The 22689-nt window shown below is 40.1% G+C and overlaps 1 protein-coding gene and 1 pseudogene across 3 annotated transcripts in view; both read left to right on the top strand.

Moving 5' to 3' along the window:
• The window catches only part of PDZRN3 (PDZ domain containing ring finger 3), a 283606-nt gene that overhangs the window by 73149 nt on the left and 187768 nt on the right, over positions 1–22689 (top strand). The window lies entirely within an intron of this gene.
• On the top strand, positions 15071–16634 carry LOC140497561 (ruvB-like 2 pseudogene; annotated as a pseudogene).

Consider the following 22689-nt stretch of genomic DNA (forward strand, 5'->3'; position numbering starts at 1 on the left):
CTGGTCATATTCCAAAGTAGAGGCAGATGTTTACCATCATTTTTCCAGCTTGAAGGTAGTGATACTGAGGCTGTAGGGTTAAAGGTGCTTCTCTGGTCATTGGTAAAGCTGGGGTTGAGGGGAGTGAGAACAGGGATGGGAATTGCAGAAATGTGGATTATCTTGAGAAATTCAATCCAGTAGACACTTATACTTTTTATATTTGCCTCTTAGATTTCTGAATTGCTTGGAGTTTCCAAAACTATTCAACTCCACCAGAGAGATGAACCATTCTGCAATTATCCAGGAAGTTGCTTCATGCTCAGGAAGTTTGGGACATGTGCAGTGTGCTTCAGGGATGGGAAATAGACCCACATCTTCCCAAATCCAACACTGATTCTCTATATATGTACCATGTAATAAGCACAACTCCCTCTCAATGGAGATGTTAGATTGAGGAAACCAATGGATAATACTTAGAACCCCGTAGGCACTGTGGTTAGGATGTACTCCACCTTATGAATTTCCTTTATGAAAAAGAGTGAGGATAATTTTGAATAGGAAATTTTAATTTAAAAAAAGGAAAAGCCTTTAAATGAAAATCTACTCTCACTTCCTAATAATTTTCTGTATTTTCTATTATTGAATATGTTATGTAGTTATGACTTTGATTTTATTTTTTTATTTTTAAATTTAATTTATACTTAAAATTTTCAAAATGGCATTACATTAGGAAGACTGGGGGAGCAGGGTTCATTTCTTTTAACCTTTTCTTCTCTCATGGTTAGGTAAGCTAGAAATAAAGAAAGAAAATAGTATTTTCTATGGAAGATTTATGGAAGGAATGTGTGGGTGTTGCCACCTACATCAGAGAAGGAAGAACCCACATTTATGGCATTGTTCATCCATCTTAGTGGGAACAGTGCATCCCATAAAGTGATCATATTGTTTGACTTTGCTCTATGTTTCCATTCCATTGGAACCAATGACCACACTTTACATAATTATAACTTCAGATATTGTCACTTGAATACAAGTGAACACTCATGGCTTCATAGTTCTCACTAATCAGGACCTAACTTTTTGAAGAGAGATTTCAGCATATACCTAAGAAAAAATACTCAGTAAATTCCAGTTTCCAGTAAAAATCCAGTTATGAATTACTTTCAGTGTCTAAAAGGAAGCTAGGTGGCACATAGGATAGAGTGCTAGACTTAGAAGTCACACAGGAAGTCCTTAGTTCAAATTGAACCTTGGACAATTATTAAGTTTCTTAATATCTCTTGTCCACAGTTTCCACATCTATAAAATGGCAATTATAATAATAGCACTTACTTGCCAGGATTATTAATTGTGAGGATGAAATAAGACATTAGTTCTCCATTTAAGGAAAGACATTTCCTCAGACATCTCATTTCCCATTCATCTGCACTTATTTTAGACTTCTTGACTTCTCTGTTATGCTCCCTCACCTCTTTTCAGCTTGTGTGTGTGTGTGTGTGTGTGTGTGTGTGTGTGTGTGTTCCTCCATCAAATAGTAAGCTCCTTAAGGGCAGAGACTGTCCTTTTTCATATTTGTATCCTCAGGGCTTGGCACAGTGCCTGGAATATAGTAGATGTTTAATAAACTATATTTGTAAAGTATTTTGCAAACCATAAGGTGCTACATAAGTGCTAGCTATTATCATCATGATGATGGTGATGTTCCTAATTTATTTCATGCCATTTGCAGTCCATTGTCTGTTATTTTTTTTTCTTGTGAGTTTTGAATTGAACTTGTTATGTGAGGTCCTGGCTTTATATTATACTTCTATTAATATGAATTATGGCTAAAATGTGAGCACATACTCCGTTTTAATGATGAGAGTGATAAACAGGAAACCTGGTAGAAGAAATAGGCTCAGAAATACTTGGTGAAATATTTCCAGCTTTCATAACTCAACGTTGGTTATTGGGTTCCAAGAGAAGATAATGCAGATCTTAAGGCAAACCAGCTGTTGTTTTTCAAACAACATCGTATTTTCTTTCAGAAATGGAAAAGAAAGTTTAATACAATAAAGGGTAAGTTGGGTTCCTTTTAAAAGCAGCTGTCGGCCACAGTTCGCTTGCTATTTTTGAATTCATCAGACTAAAGTCATAAATTAAAGTCTCTGGAATGACATTTAGAAACGTCATTTGACTGCTAGCTCTGCTCTGTGGTGTTAAAATCCTGTTTGCAGATGTTCATTTTCTGAATTCAGATAAAATAAAACCATAAATTTATCCATGCAAATTCCAACCTTTTTTTTTTTTTTTTTTTGCTAACATTACAGTCACCAGGAAGAGAGTTGTAGGGATGCCTTAATCTTTACTGTGTCGGCAAGGTCTTTGTCTTTACACCCTTGGGGAAGGATATCTTCCACTCTTTACTCGGTGTCTCCTTCTGTGTAATTCATTTTTTTCATATAACAGTTATCCCTTAGGAACTTGAAGTGTCCTACAGATTTATTTGGTATTTAATTCCACGTCTGCATTTTCCAAAGTAAAGGCAGATGTTTGCCATCATTTTTGCAGCTTAAAGGTGGCAATGCTGAGGCTAAGGAAGTGAATTTTTTTTCTGGTTATTCATTGGTAAAGCTGGAACTTGGAAAAACCAAAACAGAAACTTGGGTTGCCCTGAGTCTCGATACCCAGAGGAGACAGTCCAGTTGTCTACATGGCTTTATTCTTCTCAGATTTGTCCTTTATGTTTCTGATTTCTTTATAGATAGTTTTGTGAAATTTCAAAAACTTGCTCAGACAGCTCAGGTATTTATTACTCTGGTTTAATGGGTGAGAATATGGAAGCACTTAAAGAAGCAAGTTTAGGGATGGGCCATGCAACCATTCAAGCCACGCTGTGACCTTCTTCTGTAGCTCTGGTGTTTATGGCTGTCTGTCTGTCTATCCATCTGTCTGTCTGTCTTTCTGTCTATTCATCTATCTGTCTGTCTGTCTATTCATCTAGCTAGCTATCTAGCTGTAAAAGATATGTTAGATAGGCACATGTACATACTTATGTAAATGAAACATATAGCATATATAATGAAATATCTATATGTAACATATCTAATATATAACAAAGAATAGCCTTGCAGCCAGTCTGATTCAGTAGGAATTTATTAAATAGCACCAATTATGTGAAAGTCACTGTCTTAGGTATTGGGCATATGAAGGCAAAAGAGCAAACCACACTTGTCTTTATGGACCTTATGCCCTACTGGGACTGAAGACAAAATATGTAAATCAGTATTTGTGATCATAATTATTTGAGGAAGAAGAGAGAGAGAGAAGAAGGAGAAAAAAGAAGAGGAGAAGGGGAGGGGAGGCAGAGAGAAAAAATCAGAAAGAGAGAGAGGAAGAGAAAAAGAGAGAGAGAAATACAAGGGAAAAGAGAGAGAGACATACAGAGAGAGAGAGAGAAAAAGAGAGAGTGCATCAGCAAGTAGGGTGGTCAGGGAAGGCTTCCAGTAAAAGGCAGTACAGTATATTTTTCTATAGAATGCTTCACAAATTTTCTTTTCCTAATTTGTGAAAAAAAAATAACGCAAAAGGAATAGGTAAAAAATCAGAGTTATAATAGAAATAGCCCTCCAAGTTCACTATATCTGTCCAGTGTCTCCTTTTAAATCCTGGCTATACCAGTAACTAGGCATGTGACTTAGGCCAAATTATGCGGTTTTCCTAAGGCTCAATTTTCCCCATCAGTAAAACAGGAGTAATAATACTTGGACTAATATTGTTCTAGCTATTTACGAGCTAGGTGGCACAGGGGATAGAGTGCTGGACTTGGTGTTAGGAAGATCTGAGTTCAAATCCTGCTGCAGATACTTATTAGTTGTGTCACCCTGAGTAAGTCACTTAGCATCTGTCTTCCTCAGTTTCCTCACCTCTAAAATGAGGACAATAGTACCCATCTCCCCAGATTGTTGTTGTGAAGCTAAATGAGATAATATTTGTCAAGCACTTTTCAAGCCTTAAAATTATGTAAATGCTAGCCATTATTATAATAGACCATGAGGATTAAATCAGCTGCATTTGCAGAATATTTTACATGTGTTCTCCCATTTGATTCTCTCACAATAATCCTATTATGGTAGGTGCTGTTACCATTTCTGTTTTACAGAAGAGGAAACTGAGGCCAAGGGAGGTTAGACTACCTGCCCCGGATCACACATCTAGTAAGTGTCTAAGGCAGGATCTAAACACTTTTTGACCCCATGTTCAGCACTCCAATGGCTGGGCCACCTAAATGCTTCCTAGATGCCCCCTAAATCTCATTCAGTGTATATCTACTGTCTATTATACCACTGAGGAATATGAGAATACATCAAAACCTCAATGATGCAGACTTACTCAGTCTAGAGAAGGAGACAAAGACATAGAAAGAGAAATAGAGACCAAGAGACAGAAAGAAAGGAAGACAAAGACACTGAGAAATAAATACAGAGAGACTGAAAGAAGGGGAGACAGAGATAGAGAGAGACAAAGAGAGAAGGAGAGGGGGAAGGAAGAGGGAGAGGGGGAGAGAGAGAGAGAGAGAAACATTGGCTGGAATGCCTTCTCTGCTACTTGCATCCTATATGACCTTGGGAAAGGGTTGACCTTTAAGGGCCCTTTCCACCCTCTAAATCTATGATCCTAGGCCGTTTTCAGTGTCCTCATACCCTTCAGATGTAACTTTATATGTAGAACAGATTACCTGCAGATTTCCTTTCCCTCCCCTCTTCTCCCCTTCCCTTTCCCCTTAAACCTACTGCAATCTGAAGCTCATAGTTTGAAAAACACTAGGCCCCTGCCCAAGCTCCACTCAAGACCTGTTTTCTGGATCCTCCTGGCTTAAGAGTGATTATCAATACTAACTGTTGCTGTTTCCCTCCCAGCCTGATGTAGTTATTTTTCTTTGCCTCATTAAAGGGGCCATCCCCTGACTACTTCTTAAACAGGCCCATTCACTGAATAGACCTTGGCCTAAAGGGCCAACCCGCAGGACTAGATATTAAAAACTGGATCTTGCCGGTGAGGGGTGTGGGTGGAAATGTAGTAACTTTAGAAATGCCCTTGGGGGGGGGGGGAAGTTGCTAGCTGGGTATGCTTGGTGCATCTTCCAAAGGGGAGACATGAATCTAGTCTTTAATCCAAAATAATAAATTGACCATAAATCCCTAATTGCCTTTGAGAAGGAAAAATAGATACATTTAATTTACTACACACACCATACCCCCCACATCTTATTTGCATTGTCTAGTGATTAAAGCAGGAGACAGATAGTCAGACTTGTTTCACCTTCTCTGCCAGGCCAAGGGTCTCACCATCACTAGTGAATCTGAGGAATGGATGGCCTTTTTGTCTCTCTTGCTTCCCATGAGGCTCATTCTATCTATGAATTATGAAAGTACCCCGAGACATTTGGATAGGAGTCAGTATGTTTGTCATAGTCTAACTACTATTATGTATAAAGAGTAATTTAGAAGCTGAAAATATTTTTGACTGCTCTTAAAAAGTTGTCATAATATATATTATAACATATATGTGTTATGTAATAGAATAGATATATTTCATTTATATTTTTCCTTCCAGTAGTTCAGAGTCCTCTACAAAGTTTGACAATGTCATCATTTCTCTGGAAAGTAGCAATTCTTTCTCACTGCTATCCTTATGGGTTAAGCTAGCTTTGCTGCACCAACTTAATAATAACCTATTCTTTCTACCAGGTTCTTCACCTCCAGTCCTGTTGCCCATAATGACTCCAAAAATATTAGCAAAGAACCACACTGCTGCCAAGAAGTTTTGAACATTGGAGAGTGATACAGAAACATTTTGTAAGCTGGCAGATGGGCTGCTTGGCAGGATGCGTTGAAATCCATTGACGTGACCTACCTCCAGTTACTCCAAGCTCAGCTGTCAGCGATAAGGCTTTCTGTACTGGAGGCAGATACAAGTGCCCTGGGTGAAGTTGAGCAGCAAGGTCTCAGATACAGACAAGATCTGAAGCAGATCATCTTCCTCTGGCTTTAAATAGGGAGGGAGAGAGAGAAGGAAGGAAGGAAGGAAGGAAGGAAGGAAGGAAGGAAGGAAGGAAGGAAGGAAGGAAGGAAGGAAGGAAGGAAGGAAGAAAGGAAGGAAGGAAGGAAGAAGGGGAGAGAGGAAGAGGGAAAGGGAGGAAGAGAAGAAAGGGAGGGAAGATGGAAGGAAAGGAAGAAAAAAGGAATATTTTTCAAAAGCTTATTACTATATGAAAAGCACTGTGTTGAATGCTAGGGTTACAAGTAGTAAAATGATATCTTGTTCTCTGAGAGCTTATGTTCTTAAAAAGGAGAGAAAACACATATGAGAAAAATTCATCTATCAAGTAGATGGAAGGTCTCAAGATTCTAGAGGTCATGGAATAGGGTCATACAGCAAAGCCTAGTGGTCCTTAATTTAGGTAAAGCTGCAACAAAGATGTTCAGGCTCAGGGATCACATTTTATATGTTTTATTCACTGTGTCCTCTACAACAGCACCCTTTATATTGTTGGTAACTGAGGTGAACTTAATCAAATTTCCAAGATTTCTTAGTTCAGAAATAGGAACCAGAATGTTGCCAAGTTTCTATAGTTGAGTTGGTGAGTAGAAAATTTGCAGACACAGTAATGAGCATATGTTGTAATGCCTGGATGATGGGTAAACGTCCATGAAAATAAAAAATTCACCTTTGCTCTCAGCCCTCTCTTGTAAATACTTGTTGATTGATTCAGTTGACTAAGAATGTATACTGTGTGCCAAGTAATGTTGGGCTCAGCAGCTCAATTCCATAGCAATCACATCTTGGTTTATCCTGTATTAGAAACAATTTACCTTATGCTGCGAACCTGTTTTCCAAATACGGTATTTGTATATCTTCAGAAACTAAACAACATGTTCACTTACTGCATCCAGGTTCCTGCTTCATAACCTCTTTTCTCACAGTGAACCCTGAGTCAAAGTGTGGATCCAACTTGGTACCATTTTTTTTTTAGGCAAAGCGCCACAGTTTGGAGCTGTGTTTCCATTACTTTTCTTTGTCAAAGCCTAATGAATAATTGTGAATAATTTTTGAAATCAATGTTTTCTTTTGAAAGCTGGACAGATATTTCATCTTTTTAGGAAGTTTTCTGATACAGATCAGAATTCCTCCATAGTTTCGTAAAAGAATTGTATGGGACATGACAGGGTTAAATAACTTGCCCAGGGTCTCATGGCTCCTACATGTTAGAAACAAAGCCTCAATCTTCCTGATTGCACGGGTACCCTTCTCTCCTGAATACCAGACACTTCATGGCCATATGATCACAAGATGGATATTTCTCTTTTTCCAAAAGGGGATACTTTAAAAGAATACAGCTATTTGACTACTCTTCAGAAACCCTAGGAGTGAAATAGCGAATTTTTACCAACACGGGTCTAGAGCTAGAAGGGACCTCAGAGGCTATCTCCTCCAACCCCCTCATTTTAGAAATGGGGAAACTGAGGCTCCCAGAGGTGCAAAGTGTCTTGCCCAAGGTCACTAGTGTGATCTCCAGAAATAGGATTTGAAAGAAGTTCCTCTGACTCCAGAGTCGGTTCTTTTCCCATTTATACACAAATCTTCACAATTATGCCTGATGTTAAAGGAACAGAACAGATGAAAAACTTAAAATAAAAAGTGAATGGAAACTTGATCCATGTGAGGAGTGGTTCTGGCAGAAACCAGAGGATGCTGCCCGAGGATGAAGGGAGGACCAGATACTAATGTAGCCACTGTTGTTTCTGTTACCTTTATTTACAAAGTCAGTGCAGAATGGAGTTAAAAAGTATTTATTAGCAAAGACAAGAACCAGTGATTTCTGGCAATACTGTTACTCTGAGAATTTCCACTGGTCATCTCTAAGAATTAGCAAAGACATAACCTTTGTTGGAAATTAACATGATTCCTCCTCACCTTGAAAAGGTGGCAGAAAAATGTCATATCCCCATATTTTGTAAATTCTTGTTTGAATTTGGGGGGGGTAGTCAAAGGAATCAAGTTAAAGTTTCATGATTTGCAAATTTGCATGGTATGTAAAATGAACATTTCAGAAATGGAGGCAGCTAGGATTAGAGCGCTGCCATTTGGAATCAGGTAGACCTGAATTCAAATCCAACTTTCTAGCTGTGTGACCCTGAGTAAGTCACCATTCTCAGCCTCACTTTCCTCATGTGCCAAATGAGGATAATAATGGCGCCTTCCTTCCAGGGTTTTTGTAAGGATAAAATGAAACATGATGCCCAACTACCACAGCCGGCCTGGCTCTAGCAGGTTGTTCTTCAGGGCTGATTCCTCACTGAAGCTGCCTGCTGTGGCTACCAAAAGAGTGTAAGACTCTACAGTTGCTGGATCTCTGGCAGGTCTTCCACTCTTTGAAAAGATTAAAAACCATTGACCTGGCCTGTTCCATCGCTGATCATCTGGCCTCTGAGATCAGGAACAAATAAATACACCAGAGACAGAACATCAGTGCTATGCGATGTTCAAGGCTACATGGTCACAGGGTAGGAGGAAAGACCAAAGCTCCCCACCCCCAGCTGGAGACTCCCTAGAAGTTCATGCACCCAGAAAAGAGAGAGTTTGTCTGTGTGCCTCTTGTATGCATACTCAGTTCCAGGTCAGCAGTCATTTATAAGGCTTTTCATCACTCTGCAATACCTGAGCATGCTTTAAATTGGGAAGGCCCCCTTTTACCATGTTTTAGAAGAGGCAGGCTCACTAGGCTCCATGTGGATTGGCAGCTTGTAGATACCTCTCCTGCCTTAAGGACTGGGTCTTCATTGGCCAGTAGGTTCCATTTCACTTATGCCTCAGTTGTCTCATCTGTAAAATGAAGACAGTAGTACTTCTACTACTACCAGGGTGGTCCTGTGGGAAGTAATCCCAGAAACTCTGAGTTCGTGGTGACCTCAGCTGCCATCTAGTCAAACTCATATCTACAACATCCTACCAAGCAATCATCCAGCCATTGACTGAAGTGAGGGGAAAGTCACTGCTTCTAACAACCATGCATTTCACTTTGCAGTCATTCTTATTGTTGTGAATTGTTTCCTTACATCATGCCTAGATTTACCATAAGTCTGCATTTTCTTCTCTTATGACTTCTGTGCATTACTTCTGGTTCTTTCCTCAGGGACAAACCAGGCAAGCCTAATGTCTCTTTCCTTTCCAATACTTCGATGACTATCATGGAATCCCCTGAACCTTCTCCTCTTCTGGCAAAACATCCTCCATTCCTTCAGTGATTCCAACCTGAAACATGCTATGATCTATTATATGGGAAAAACTCCAGAATTAAGATTATAGTCAAAGGCTTCATAATTCAGCTTTCCTTGATTGTTTGGCGATGAGCTTAATTTCCTGGCAGTTTCTGGTGAAAAGTGCTAGAGGCTCATCCTTTCTGTCAGTTTGTACATAAGAGAAGATAGGTTTAGTTGACCTTGCCTTTATTAATCTGATGGTGTGTGAAGGAACAAAATCCTCCTCTCAAAAAGCATTTGCTCAGTAGAAATATTTCCATTTCACAGGGCTTTTTTCTGTTTCTCTTCCCAACAGCTAACTTATAGAAATTTACTCTGAGTAAATCTGCATTGAAAACCCTTGAAAATTAGGTGGCATTGAAATGGTTGGAGAAAGGGGGACTGTAACTATTTGAGAGGCTCCAGAACCCTGGCCTGTCGTGTTTAGATTTAAATATTTTTCTTTCTGGGACTCCTATTATAAACATCTTTTAAAAAAAAATAAAAACACAGCACATTGGTTCTCCAGAGCAGACAAACACAGCAGGGACAGATTCTTCTACTAACTAAGGAATTGGTCAGTTTCTGAGCGAGGGCCAAGGGCTGACCTTTTCTCATCTTGTTCAATGTAAGCTTCCCAGTTTTATTTCTTAGGTTCTACCCCTTAGTATTCTTACTTTCCTAAGAGAAGTAGTAAGGTCAGCAGACCTCTTTTGGGGGATTTGTGAGTTGAATTACCAATATAGTAACTACTACTAACATCCCACATAACCCAAAGCCCCTTATGGGAGAGGAGGGTCCTCAATAATTTTTAAGAGTGTAAAAGAGTCCCATGAGCAAATAGTTTGAGAACTCTTGCCTTAGAGGCTCAGTTCAAATATCACCTCCTGTTAGGCCTTCCCAAATTCCTTCTCTGTAGTAGTCTGTCTCCTTCCCTCTCTGAATTACTTAGCATATCCCAGCTTGCTTGTTCTTACAGTGTCTGAGGCTAGATTTGAACTCAGTAAGATGAGTCTTCCTGATTCCAAACTCAATACTCTATCCACTGGAGCACCACCTCTAGATGGTGCAGTGGATAGAGCACCAGGGCAGGAGTCAGGAGGACCTGAGTTCAAATCTCACCTCAGACACTTGACACTCACTAGCTGTGTGACCTTGGGCAAGTCACTTAACCCCAATTGCCTCATCCTGGGTCATCTCCAGTCATCCTGATGAATATCTGGTCACTGAATTCAGATGACTCTGGAGGAGAAGTGAGGCTGGTGAGCTGCACAGACCTCCCTCACTCAGAACAAAGTCAAGTGCAAGTCATGTCATCATTTCTCTGGTGGCATGGTCTTCTTCGGCAATGAAGGACAAACACACACTTAGCATATATTTTCATTTGTTTACCTTTGTATTATGCTGTTTGCCCCATTCTTAGATTGCTGGCCTCATAAAAACTGGTGGGATGGGCTGAACTTAGTCTGCCTATACCTGTATAGGATATAAGCACCAAGAGGGCAGGAAGTCTTTTGGTTTTGTCTCTGAGTCTTCAGCCCCTTGCACAATACCTGGGCCATAGCAGTGGCGCCATACATGTTTGATGAATTGGATGGGATTAGAACATTTTTGGATCTAGCCAATGGCAGATTGTACCCATTGCTACCTTTAATATCCTTGATCATTTGACCTAAAAAGAAAATTTATTTATTTGTCATTTTAGCCATTCAGTTGTTTTTGTCATTTGTTTGTTCGTTGTTTATTTTATTCCTCACCCCCCTCACCCCATCTGTAAAATGCAGGGTTTGAACTGTGGGGTATCTCCCAGTTTGGGGCCAAGTCAAAGGTTTTATGATTATCATTAAAAAACTGCCCAGCTCTGCTTGTAAATAGGGCCAGTTTTCTTGCTCTCCATCCTCACTCATTTCACCTTTCTGTCAAACAGGCAGCCTTGGCCTGTTATCCTTTTGAAATTACATAAACATCAACAATTTTGGCTTGCTGTCCTGAATTTGGTTTTAGTTTCCTCCTCTTGGATGAGAATCCCATTTCTAGATTGAGACATCCTCCTTTCTGACATGTAAAATTAAATAATCTGCTGTTTTAGCTAAAGTTAAAACAGGTGTAGATTGATTGAGTATACAAATAGCTGACTCTATAATGATATTTATTTCTAGCTTTTTTTCTTATGCAGACTCACTCCAGGTGTGGAAATTCGTCAAGCTACCACCCTTGTGATGACTTTGTAGACAAGTCCCAGATAATTGCCTGAGTCACGTAGAAGCCAACTGACTTTTTCCAAGGTCATAAAGTTTGTAAAGACAAGATTTGAACCCAGGTTGTCCTGGACTCCAAACCTCATATTTTACAAAGGCTTTTTCCTCCCTGCCTCTCCCTTTTTGCATCTGCCTCTTAAAACCCCTACCATATGAAAGGACTTTGCTAATTTTTACAGTTTTTAGTACATCTCCCTCCCAACCAAAAAAAATTACTTCATGATTATTTTATTTTTACTTATCTGATTGCATGTTGGTTCTCCCCAGTACAATGTAAGTTCCATGAGGACAGGGACTTTTTTTTTTAATCTTTGTATTCCCAGGAATCAACCTAGTGTCTGACATATAGCGGGTCTTAATAAATGTTTGTGGAATTCAATTGAGTTAAATTCCTCCCTCCTTTCTGCTGCCTTTCCTCAGTGATGTCATTGTTCCTTTTTCTCATCCACAAGCTTTAATAAAATACATTCCTGGGAAAAGAATGAAGTAGAGTGAAAAAAAGGGAAAATTCTGTTGTTGCTAAGGTCTTGGATCAGTATGTTACTTCTTGGACTTTTGATTGGAATATTGGAGTCTCAAGTGCATTAGTTATAGGTGACCACAAATGAGTGAAAATCTATATCATTAACCCTCTTGTTCCATGGCAGATTGAGCATATATTATTTTGGAAAATGGTTTGCATTCCCTTTAATGGATTCTTTGGGGCCGTAAAGTTTGCATGTGCTCTGTTGGCCTTGTGATTTTTAACAGCATCGAGAATACCATATACTTTGTTTTGGTTATATATAATATCTTGGTTAAGAGTGGCATGATAAGAGAAGAAACGAGGAGTTTAATATACTGGACTCTTTTCTGATTTGGATTTGAAATCATGTCAGCAACACATCAGTGAGTGGTGAGCCAGGTAGAAAAGGGGGGAGGATTAGAACTGGGCCATCCTCCCTCCTACCCCCACCCCCCATTTTGGTTCATCCAATGCCTGAAACACATTTTTTTCAAACATTTTCACCAGAGCCCAGAAACCATCTTGCCAAACACTTTTCCCCCTCTTCATTCTTAAACCCTTGTGTATTAAAAAGGAAATGAAATCCATGTGTTTCTGATTCATTTACATGGAGCTCATCAAAATGTAGTTTTGTAAGAGCTGTTTGGTGTCCAAGAAGCCTTTGGAGCCTTTTTATGAGCTTTTTTAAACCTTTTCTGTATTTCTTTTTTTCCCTTAGAAGCAGGAAGTCATGGCTTGCCAAGAGTAAATAAGATCAGGCTGTACACTCTACTCTGGCTTGGTCCCCCAAAGCCAAGAGAGTGCAGGGGTCTCTCAGTATCACCAATTTATTTTTTAAGGTGTTTGGTGACCTTTTTTTAATCGAGCTGTGGAATTAGGCCCTTAATTCCATCAAAAGCCCAAATGACAGTGATTTTGTCTCACTAGCTAGCTTTCCTAGAAACAACCCAATGCCACATAGTCACTGTTCCATTTGGACATCATTCGTCTAGTCTTATGAGCTGGAAGGAAGGCTTGGGAGAATAGCTGACCATATACACCAGCCTTCAGAAATGCTAGAAAGTTTGGTACTAAGTGATTCACATGTATGTTATCTTAAACATCAGTTATGGCTAATCTATGATCTGGCCTAAGCTCTCTCTGTCCCTCCCTCTCAGAATCCTGCCTCACACCCCCTTGCTGGATGACCCTGGGCAAGGACCTAACCTCTCCATACCTCAGTTTCCTTATCTGCAAAATTTAAGGAAGGAAGGAAATCACCATTATTAAGCACTTAATATATGCCAAGCACCCCACAGTCCCTCTCCACAAGGCACCTAGATTTTAATGGAGGAAGGCAGTACCCAAGAGGGAACTGAAAGGGGAGAAATGTGGACAGGAAGGAGAATGGAAAGGACAAAAACAGCAGTGATGTGATAATAATAGTATCTACCTCACAGGGTGGTGGTGAGTATCTGATGAGTTAACACATGTGAAGGGCTTTGCAAACCTTAAAACACTACATAATTATTAGCATAATCATTGTCGTCATCAGTGAACAACAAACGCAGTTTTTATCAGTATAAATAAAAATCTGGAATGTATTAAGTGGTATGCCTAATGATGGAGCTAATAAGGACATTTCCATCAATGATCTTGTTTGTTCCTCCCAACAACCCTGTGAGCCCGGTGCTATTATTATTATCCTCATTTTATATATGAGGAAATTGAGGCTGAGAGAATTTCAGTGACTTGCCCAGGGTCACACAACTACTAAGTGTCTGAGGCAGGATTCAGAGTCAGGTCTTCATGTCTCTAAGTCCAGCATTCTAGCTATGGCACCACCCAGCTGCCTTCCCTAGCAGTGAGGGATTTGTTGTTCATTCATTTCAGTCATATCTGATTCTTTGTGAGCCTGTTGGTTTTCTTGGCAAAGATACTAGAGTAGTTTGCCATTTTGTTCTGCAGCTCATTTTATAGAGAAGGAAACTGAGGAAAACAGAGTAAAGTGAATTGTCCAGTGTAACACAGTAAATGTCTGAGGTGAAATTTGAACTTGGGTCTTCCTGACTCCAGATCTGGTTGCTCTATCCATTGTACCACCTTGCTGCTCCAAGAGTGAGGGATTAGATTGCAAACTTCACCTTGATGGATGTGTAGTTGATACTCAGACTCTGATCTAGTCCATAGGTGTTGGGTTTAGTTCAATCAGAGGAGTCTGGTCATCCCTAAAGAAGGACTAACTTCCACCTTGGAGGTTCCGATTAGCCCCAGCAGTAAAAAGCTCAGGAATGGCATTAGTCATCACCTCTAGTCTTCCATTTGCTTGGGGAGGGTGCATATCAGGTATTTCTCTGTGGTGTCCTAAGATGATGAATTATGTGAATCCTATTAAAATGTCATTTTGGTTACTGCTTGCCTTACTATTTGCATGTTCCCACCTGTTCACAGTATTAAGAATGGTTGATATACAATGTCAGTGGTCAGGATCTGGTGCTTTGTAACATATGCATATTACAAATACACAAGTTGGTTGCTGGACATGGGTCCAAAAATTACTTCTCTAGGAAATGTGTGTGTACATATTGTATATATACATATATGATATTAGATATTATATATATACATGCACATTTATACACACATGCTTATAACTAATATCATTTCTTCTTTGATTGACTATATAGATCAGTTCATCTTTGGGCTCTCTTATTTCTCTTCCTTTAATACCTTTAGTATTGAGGACAGAGCACTTACTCTGTTCTCAATGCTTTGTTTGTTCCTGATGAAAGAAAAGGGAGATGTGGAAAACTGTGATTTTTTTCATGGGTTTTAAGGAACTAAACTTGACCAGGGGTTGTAAAATGTTCTTCACAAATTAGGAAAGGGTGACTTCTGTATCATCAAGTCTAGAAATCTCTAAAAGTAGAGAGTGGCAGCATGGAGGAGATAAAAGATTGGCTGAAGGTCAGGGAAGCCTGGGTTCAAGGCTTGCCAGTCAAATCAAGCCAAGATTGGCTTTGTGACCCTGTGCATGCTGGTTAACCCCTTAGTGCTCCAGGTGGCTTCCTGAGACTGTTCAGTAGAGGAAGTCTCCTTCCTGGGACTTCTCTATACCAGTCCTGGTAAAAGGAAGGGTAGGAGAGGGATTGTGACATGGCTACCACAGCAGCGACCACCAAAGTTCCCAAGATACAGAATGTAATGTGAATTGAACACATTGGTGCTCACTCCTATATCGAAGGCTTGGGGTTGGATGATTCTCTGGAACCAAGACAGGTGTGCCAGGAAATGGTGGGACAGCTGACTGCCCCGTGGGTTGCTGGTATGGTGCTGGAGATGATCCAGGAGGAAAAGATAGCTAACTGGGTGGTGCTCATTGTTGGGAAACCTGGCACAGGAAAGACTGCTGTCACCATAGACGTGGCCCAGGTCCTGGGATCTGACATACCTTTTACTGCCATTGCTGGCAGTGAGCTCTTCTCTGGAGATGAGCGAGACAGAGGCCTTGACCCAGGTCTTCAGCAGGTCCATTGGGGTCCAAATAAAAGAAGAGACAGAAATCATTGAAGGGGAGGTGGCGGAGATCCAGATTGACCATCCTGCTACAGGTACTGGCTCCAAGGTGGGAATTTGACCCCAAAGATAACAAAGATGGAAACCACGTATGAAGGACATCAATATGACTGAATCCCTCACCAAGGAGAAGGTCCAAGCAGGAGACATCATCATGATCGATAAGGCCATGGGGAAGATGTCAAATCTGGCTCGCTCCTTTACCTGTGTCCAGGACTATGATGCCGTGGACTCCCAGACCAAGTTTGTTCAGTGCCCATGTAGGGAACTTCAGAAGAGAAAGGAGGTTGTGCACACAATGTCTCTCCATGAGACGGACATCATTACCTTGTGCACACAGGGCTTCCTGGAGCTCTCCTCAGGTGACACAGGGGAGATCAAGTTGGAGGTGCAGGTGCAGATCAGCGATAAGGTGGCCAGATGACAAGAGGAGGGTACAGTGGAGATCATCCCAGGAGTTCTGTTCATAGGTGAAGTCTACATGCTTGATATTGAGAATTTCTTTTTCCTCATTCGGGTACTAGAGAGGAACATGGCTCCCATGCTCATCATGGCCACCAACCGCAGCATCACTAGAATCCAGGAGACCAGCTACCAGAGCCCCCACAGGATTCCCATTGACCTCTAAACTGGTTGCTCATTGTCTCTATCACTCTTTATAGTGAGAAGGACACAAAGCAGATTCTCTGAATCGAGTGTGAGAAGGAAGGTGTGGAGATGAAAGAAGATTCTTATGTGGTGCTGACCTGGATTGGGCTGGAGACTTCTCTGAGCTACTCCATCCAGCTTATCACAGCCTGGCATGCTGGAAGTTCAGGGGCACTGATGTGCAGGTAGATGACATTAAGCATGCGTACCCTCTCGTCATGGACAAATCTCAGTCCACACAGTATAAGGAGTACCAGGATGCATTTCTATTTAATGAGCTAAAAGGTGAGACCATGGATTTCTCCTAAGCCTCCTCACAGATACACACAAGTACCCTCCTACTGCCCCTCCATTTTTTTTCTTTTTTTCCTTTTTCTACCTGAGTTGTGACATTCTGACTTTCTGTAAAATTGTTCTGGGGAAAAAAAGGAAGGGAAGGAGAAAAAGGGGATAAGAAGGAAGGAAGGAAGGAAGGAAGGAAGGAAGGAAGGAAGGAAGGAAGGAAGGAAGGAAGGAAGGAAGGAAGGAAGGAAGGAAGGAAGGAAGGAAGGAAGGAAAAGAGAGGAGAAGATGGAAGGAAGGAGAGATGGGAGGGAAAGAAGAAAGGAAGGTCATTTTCATGACAGAGGAATCCCATTATAACTTGGTTACTCTGATGCTTGGCCTACATGCAGTATGAGTATTTGGTCGATTTCATTAAAAAATGAATGCTTTTCATGCCCAACAAATGCTTTCTCTGATCACAGATCATTTGATGTTCACTCCACGATGAAAGTCCATGACTATGCTGTTTACGAAGGAAACAGGGAGAGAGCTAAGTGAACCATGCTGTACCTGAGGATCTCGTGGTTCATACCACCCACTGAAACAACACCCAAGAAGATTCACATAGTTAATCACTGTAAGAAAATTCCACTATAGCAAATTCATCTAAGAGTCCTGGAATGTACTTGTATATTTATAATGTGACTCTACAGATTAGGTGAGCAATGAATATTTGTTGAATGCTTTTTGTATATTGAAAATTGTGAAGCATTTTATGAAATCTCTTATTAGAACTCTGTGAAACAGTAGCTTCCAGACTTTTCCAGTTTATAATGTCTTAAAGTCTTGCTTTAGAAGAATTCCTTGGCCTCTGTATTTGATGGCACAAGTCCTTGATGTGTTGAAGAAAAGGACCTACCCAAGAGGAGACTGATTGGTTAATCTGTGTAGTAGCCATATGTTTGGTTTTTGAGAACCTAAATCTCCCTGATCACATCTGAACTTCATTTAAAAGATGTGGTTGCCATGCTAACATCCATTTAAAGAAACACTATATTAGAAAATGTAGAGAATTTATAGCCTAACAAGTAGATGAATGCATTGGGATGAACTCAGTCATCCAGGTGGGACTCCATTATACTCACTCGCAGAGATTCAGTAATATATTACTGTTCTCCTAGCACTCCAAACACATCATTCCCTGGCCTAGTCAAAATCTTAATATAAAAGAAGTGAATTTCCCTTTTAACTGCACAATGAAATTAAATTATTTTAAAATACAACTTCACCATTTTGCTCATTTTCTTAATGCCATAAAAATTAATCAATTCAATCCCTTCAATCATAAAATCAACTCAATGAAAACTTCATTCCACAACACCAAAAGAACTCATTTTGTGCCCAATCTTTTGAGATTACACATCAACTTGAATAATTAAAAATTTAGTCTCCGAATACTGAAGAGAGAAAAAAAATCATTCCGCCAAAATTCCATCATCATTTTCTAAGATCAAGTGTTACTGTTTTCCTTGAAACTTTACAAATTGGGCAGTTAAGTCTCAGTACAATTCCAGGAATTGAGAGCCTTCATTACTTTTCCTATGATTCCTAAATTCAATAATAACAAAGTTTTTTTGTTTTGTTTTGATAAAATACCATCGTTGCCTGTATCAATCCAGATTGTATTTAATTACCCTGAAGTCTTCCTAAATACTGTTGCTCTTTTCAGATGTGTCCAATCTTTCATGACCCCATTTGGGATTTTCTTGGTAAAGATACTGCAGTTGTTTACCATTGCCCTCCCCAGTGGATCCATTTTGTCAGCAGTCAGTGGCTAAGTGACTTGCCCAGAGTCACATGGCTAGGAAGTAGCTGAGGCTGGAGTTGAGCTCAGGTCTTCCTGACTCCAGACCCAGTGCTCTTTCATAAATATGCAAAAAGCCAAAAACCTAAAAAAAAAATTTAATCTTTTTTTCTTGACAAAATCATGCCTTTCTTAAGTTTCATCAAAAGACTGTCAAGTCAAAAGACCAAACAGCTCAAGAAATAAATTAGGAATACAATAATAACAAAAAGCCCTCTCATTTCTCTAGATGTAGCCCATCCTTGCTCAATTTAGATTAAATAGGTCTCATCCTCCCCCTCTATGACTTTAATCTTTATAACTTTATAACTTTTATCTTGTGCATCCTTTTCCATTTCACAGTACAGTTGTCACTGAATAAACTCCATTTAGCCTCAGATTTAGAGTTTCCCAGGATGTCCATGGTTCTATCCCTCCCTCCCTCTTTGGTCTCTCTGAGGTGCACTGCCTGCTGACATGCTTGTTGTTGAAATAGGATCTCCATAACGTCCCTCTGCTCTGAACTTTGTTTGTCTTGGCACAGCATTGGCTTAGACACCTTCAAACAGAAAGCTAGTTAGAGCCCTTGTGGCCTGTTTCTGGATGTCCTCTACTTTCCCTCCCTGAAAGAACTCATGAATAAAATCCTGATATTATCTATTAAGGTATTTTCCATTTGTACAGGTGAAATAGAACTTGGAAAAGTTGTGTTTGGAGCATGCCAAAGTGTTTGCTCTGTGCAGAAAAGGAAACCACCATCCTTTGAGTTGGCGTTAGAAACCCACGGCACAGACTCCATTTTTGGAAGTAACATGAGTCCCCCATAGTTCACACAGTGCATATTTTAATGACATTTAAACATAACCAGATGTAATTAATGTTTGGGTTTGATTTTTTTTCCCCTAGAATAATCTTAGACAGAGTGGTTAGAGAGACAGCCCCTTTTTCTCATGCCCGTATGAAAGATTTGTTCACATGTTATTTATGAACAGTCTGAGAAGCAGTTGTTGGAGATCTCCTGCTATATCTTGTTACCTGAATTGCAGAACTCTATTTCTGATGGTCTCAAATGCAAAGAACTGTCATAACAAAAATAAAAATCAGGACATCTAACAGCTCTGCCAAGTACAAAGTGAAGTGCTTTGTAGCAACAGGATGGAAATGTGTTAGGCAGGGTTTGCCAACAAAGGGGAGAGGGAGAGAAAGAGAGAGAGAGAGAGAGGAGATTGTTTGAAGGAGTTCATTTTTTCTTGGGTACTTTTTTAGGCCACTTACTTTAAACATATTGAAAAATTAATTTTAGGGGACCACTGGATGAAATGTGGGTTTTTCTGTACATTAATGTCAGAACCATGGAGGAATTTGAGAATTCTGCTTTGGCATATACATAGATCTTAGGGCAGTAATTAATTTTTATAAGAAATAAAATTGAAAGAAACCCTTTATGCCATGTTGTTCTCTCTCTACCCACCCTCCCACCCCTACTTTTGCCTGGCTGTTGTACTATCTCTAACACTGGACATGAAGTTAAGAAGACTTGAATTTAAATTCTGCCTCTGACCCTTAACAGCTGAATGACCCTGGGCCAGTCACTTAAATGTCTATGGGCCACAGTTTTCTCATGTATAAATGTAAAAGGTGAAACTCAGTGACCTCTAAGGTCCCCTCCAGATCTAAGTCTCTGTGATCCTTTGTAAAATTTAAGGCACTGTAGGTTAGTTATTTTGAATATAGGCTCCCACGGAAAGAACACGCTCTCTGCTGAGATTAGGGGCCTTTGCTTGCCCAAAAATGAGCTGAGGGAGGCTCTTCAAGTTACTTTGTGAGTTTGAGCCTCCTTATCTCTAAAATGAGGAGGGTGGGGCCAGATCCTTTGCCTGTAAGGCTCCCCCCACCCCTAAAGCCAAAATCTCTGCAGAGCAGTGGGTCTGAGAGCCTCTTCTCCTCCCTCATCTACTCTGCTCTGGAGCTTGGTGCTCATCACCATTCTACCAAGATGACTGCTCTGCCCTGAGATTTTTGAGACTTTGGGGGGATGATTTTGGGGGGCATTCCTTTAAAAAGAATCTGAAAATACCTCCCTAGATTTTTTTTTATAATTTTGAGTCTTTGGATGTCCATTAACAGGTATCTATGAAGCACTACCGGTATGTAAGGTGCTGCACTAGACACTGAGGGTTGGAAAGGAGACAGGTCCCTCAAGGGGCTTATAGTTTAGGCGAGCTGAGAAGATATAAGTATACCTATGAGCATATAAGAGTAACCAATGCTACAAGCTAATAAATTATTAAAGACAATGGAGTGATATAAATAAAGAGTCTTTAAGTCCAAGAAGAGGAAGAGCAGACATTGGATTTGGATAATTTTATTTTTGTATTTCTCTTAAAGCCTAGGTCCCCCTATTTTGCCTGGGCTGAAAGTTCAGCAACCACTCAGTCCCAATGTTGATCAGCATAGTAGTTTTAAGCTGCTCCATTTTTCTAGCTCAGGCCAGTCATCTTTCTTTAGGCAACATCACAGTCACCATTCCTGGGAATTTGCTGTGTGAGATTTAGTGAGTACAGCTGATTGACTTTAGCCTTATCTCAGTTAAGAGCTCCTGAACTCTAGCTGTCCACCAGTCTCCACCTCCCCTAGAAGTAGAGATTGCAGGTGTCTACTACTACACCCAGCTCAATTACTCTAACACGTAATTTTCTAATAATGTTAAAACAACATTTCTAATATTCTCTAATCTCATGATCTGAGAGGCTGTTGTTTCAATTTCATATAGATCACATATACAAAGGAACCAGCATAATTAATGTTAGGTTCAGTGTTAAGTAGTCTGGCCATGAGAAAAGATAGAGAAGGGGGAGCCCTCAACATCATGTAATTACCTAGAAAGAAAATGAAAATCATTGGAATATTATTGTGTCATAAGAAATGACAAAATGGACCATTCTAGTAGAGACTGGAATAGACCAAGGACTGTTGCATAGGGAAATGAGTAGAACAAGATTTTCTACAATTTCTGCGATGAGATAACATTTTAAAGAAAATTTGGAAAGCCTTTAGACCTTGCATCAGTGCTGTTACATAGCAGGAGTCAGGAGGACTGACAATGGAATAGACCACCCCCTTCAAGCCAGAGAGGTCATGATGCCCTTAGAATACCCAGTTAGAGCTAAGATTCTTAGATGTGGACAGTGTGGATTTCTTTTGCTTTGCTAATTTTACTTACATTAAGGACTTTTCTTTTTTTGTATTGTTCGTTTGGGGTAAGGAGAGAAAATAAATGCTTAATCAGAATAAAATTTAATTTAAAAAAGAAACAAAATGAAGATTACTATTTTCCGTGGTGTTAAAATATCTCTTGCCTGGAATTATGAAACATTTCATGTTCCTCAGGAAGGCTGCTGTGCCCTGGGTCTATTTTCCAAGTCTTAGAGTTTTCTCTTACCTACATGACTGTAGAATATTAAAGCCAGATGAGAAAGCATGCTTTCAGGGGAAAAAAGGGGGGGCGGGAGGAATAATGAATGAATATAGTGGGATGGTTACAAACTGTATGTGCTTTGTACTCACATCGCCCTTCCCAGGTCAGAGGAAGAAGTAGGAGACTAATCCAAATGTATGGCAGCTTCAGGAAAAACCACGAAAGGAAAGAACACAATGTAAAAATATATCCTTGTTAATGGAGAATGCACAATGCCTACTGTGCTCTCTCATTTGAAAGATCCCTCTCTCATACCAAAGAGTATGTCATATAAACATGTGCAGGAGAAGCCTTTGACATTCTTGCTAAACTTGTTCTGCAGGTTTAAAGAATATTGCTTTTTTGGACCCTTGTTTTGATTCCAAAAAGCCCTACAGTGCCAACAAGAAGAAAAAAAAATCAGACCACATTGTACTTGGAGTGTGCCCAGTATGTGTTCGTGCAATGAAAGATAATTAAAAACCTCTGCTCCTCATTCAGAATTAATTAAGCAATGTCTCCTGTGACCACTGTGAAATGGTGGCATGACTCCAGAAGGGGTACAGAATGGCAGTGTCAAATGGACAATTAGAGGTGGAAACACAGAATAGGTTAGTGTTACTGATTGAAGTTTGGGCGTAGGCTTGTCATCCAAAGAGCCATCGTTCAGGAACCCAATTGAACACTTTGTCCAAGTGGATTCCACTTTGGTTAACAACCTACATGAAACTGCCCTAGCTGATAAGAACACTGGTGGGATTCTCTGATTAGCAGGTGACGTTAGTCACTGACATAAAATGCTGCACCTAAGAGGAAGGTCCTTTGCCATAGAAACCAAAGAACTGGTTTTAGGTGTCATCAATGACTAGGTCCTCTTTGTTCCAAAGCATTCATAT

Source organism: Notamacropus eugenii, chromosome 3 (genome assembly GCF_028372415.1).
Source record: "Notamacropus eugenii isolate mMacEug1 chromosome 3, mMacEug1.pri_v2, whole genome shotgun sequence".
NCBI lineage: Eukaryota > Metazoa > Chordata > Mammalia > Diprotodontia > Macropodidae > Notamacropus > Notamacropus eugenii.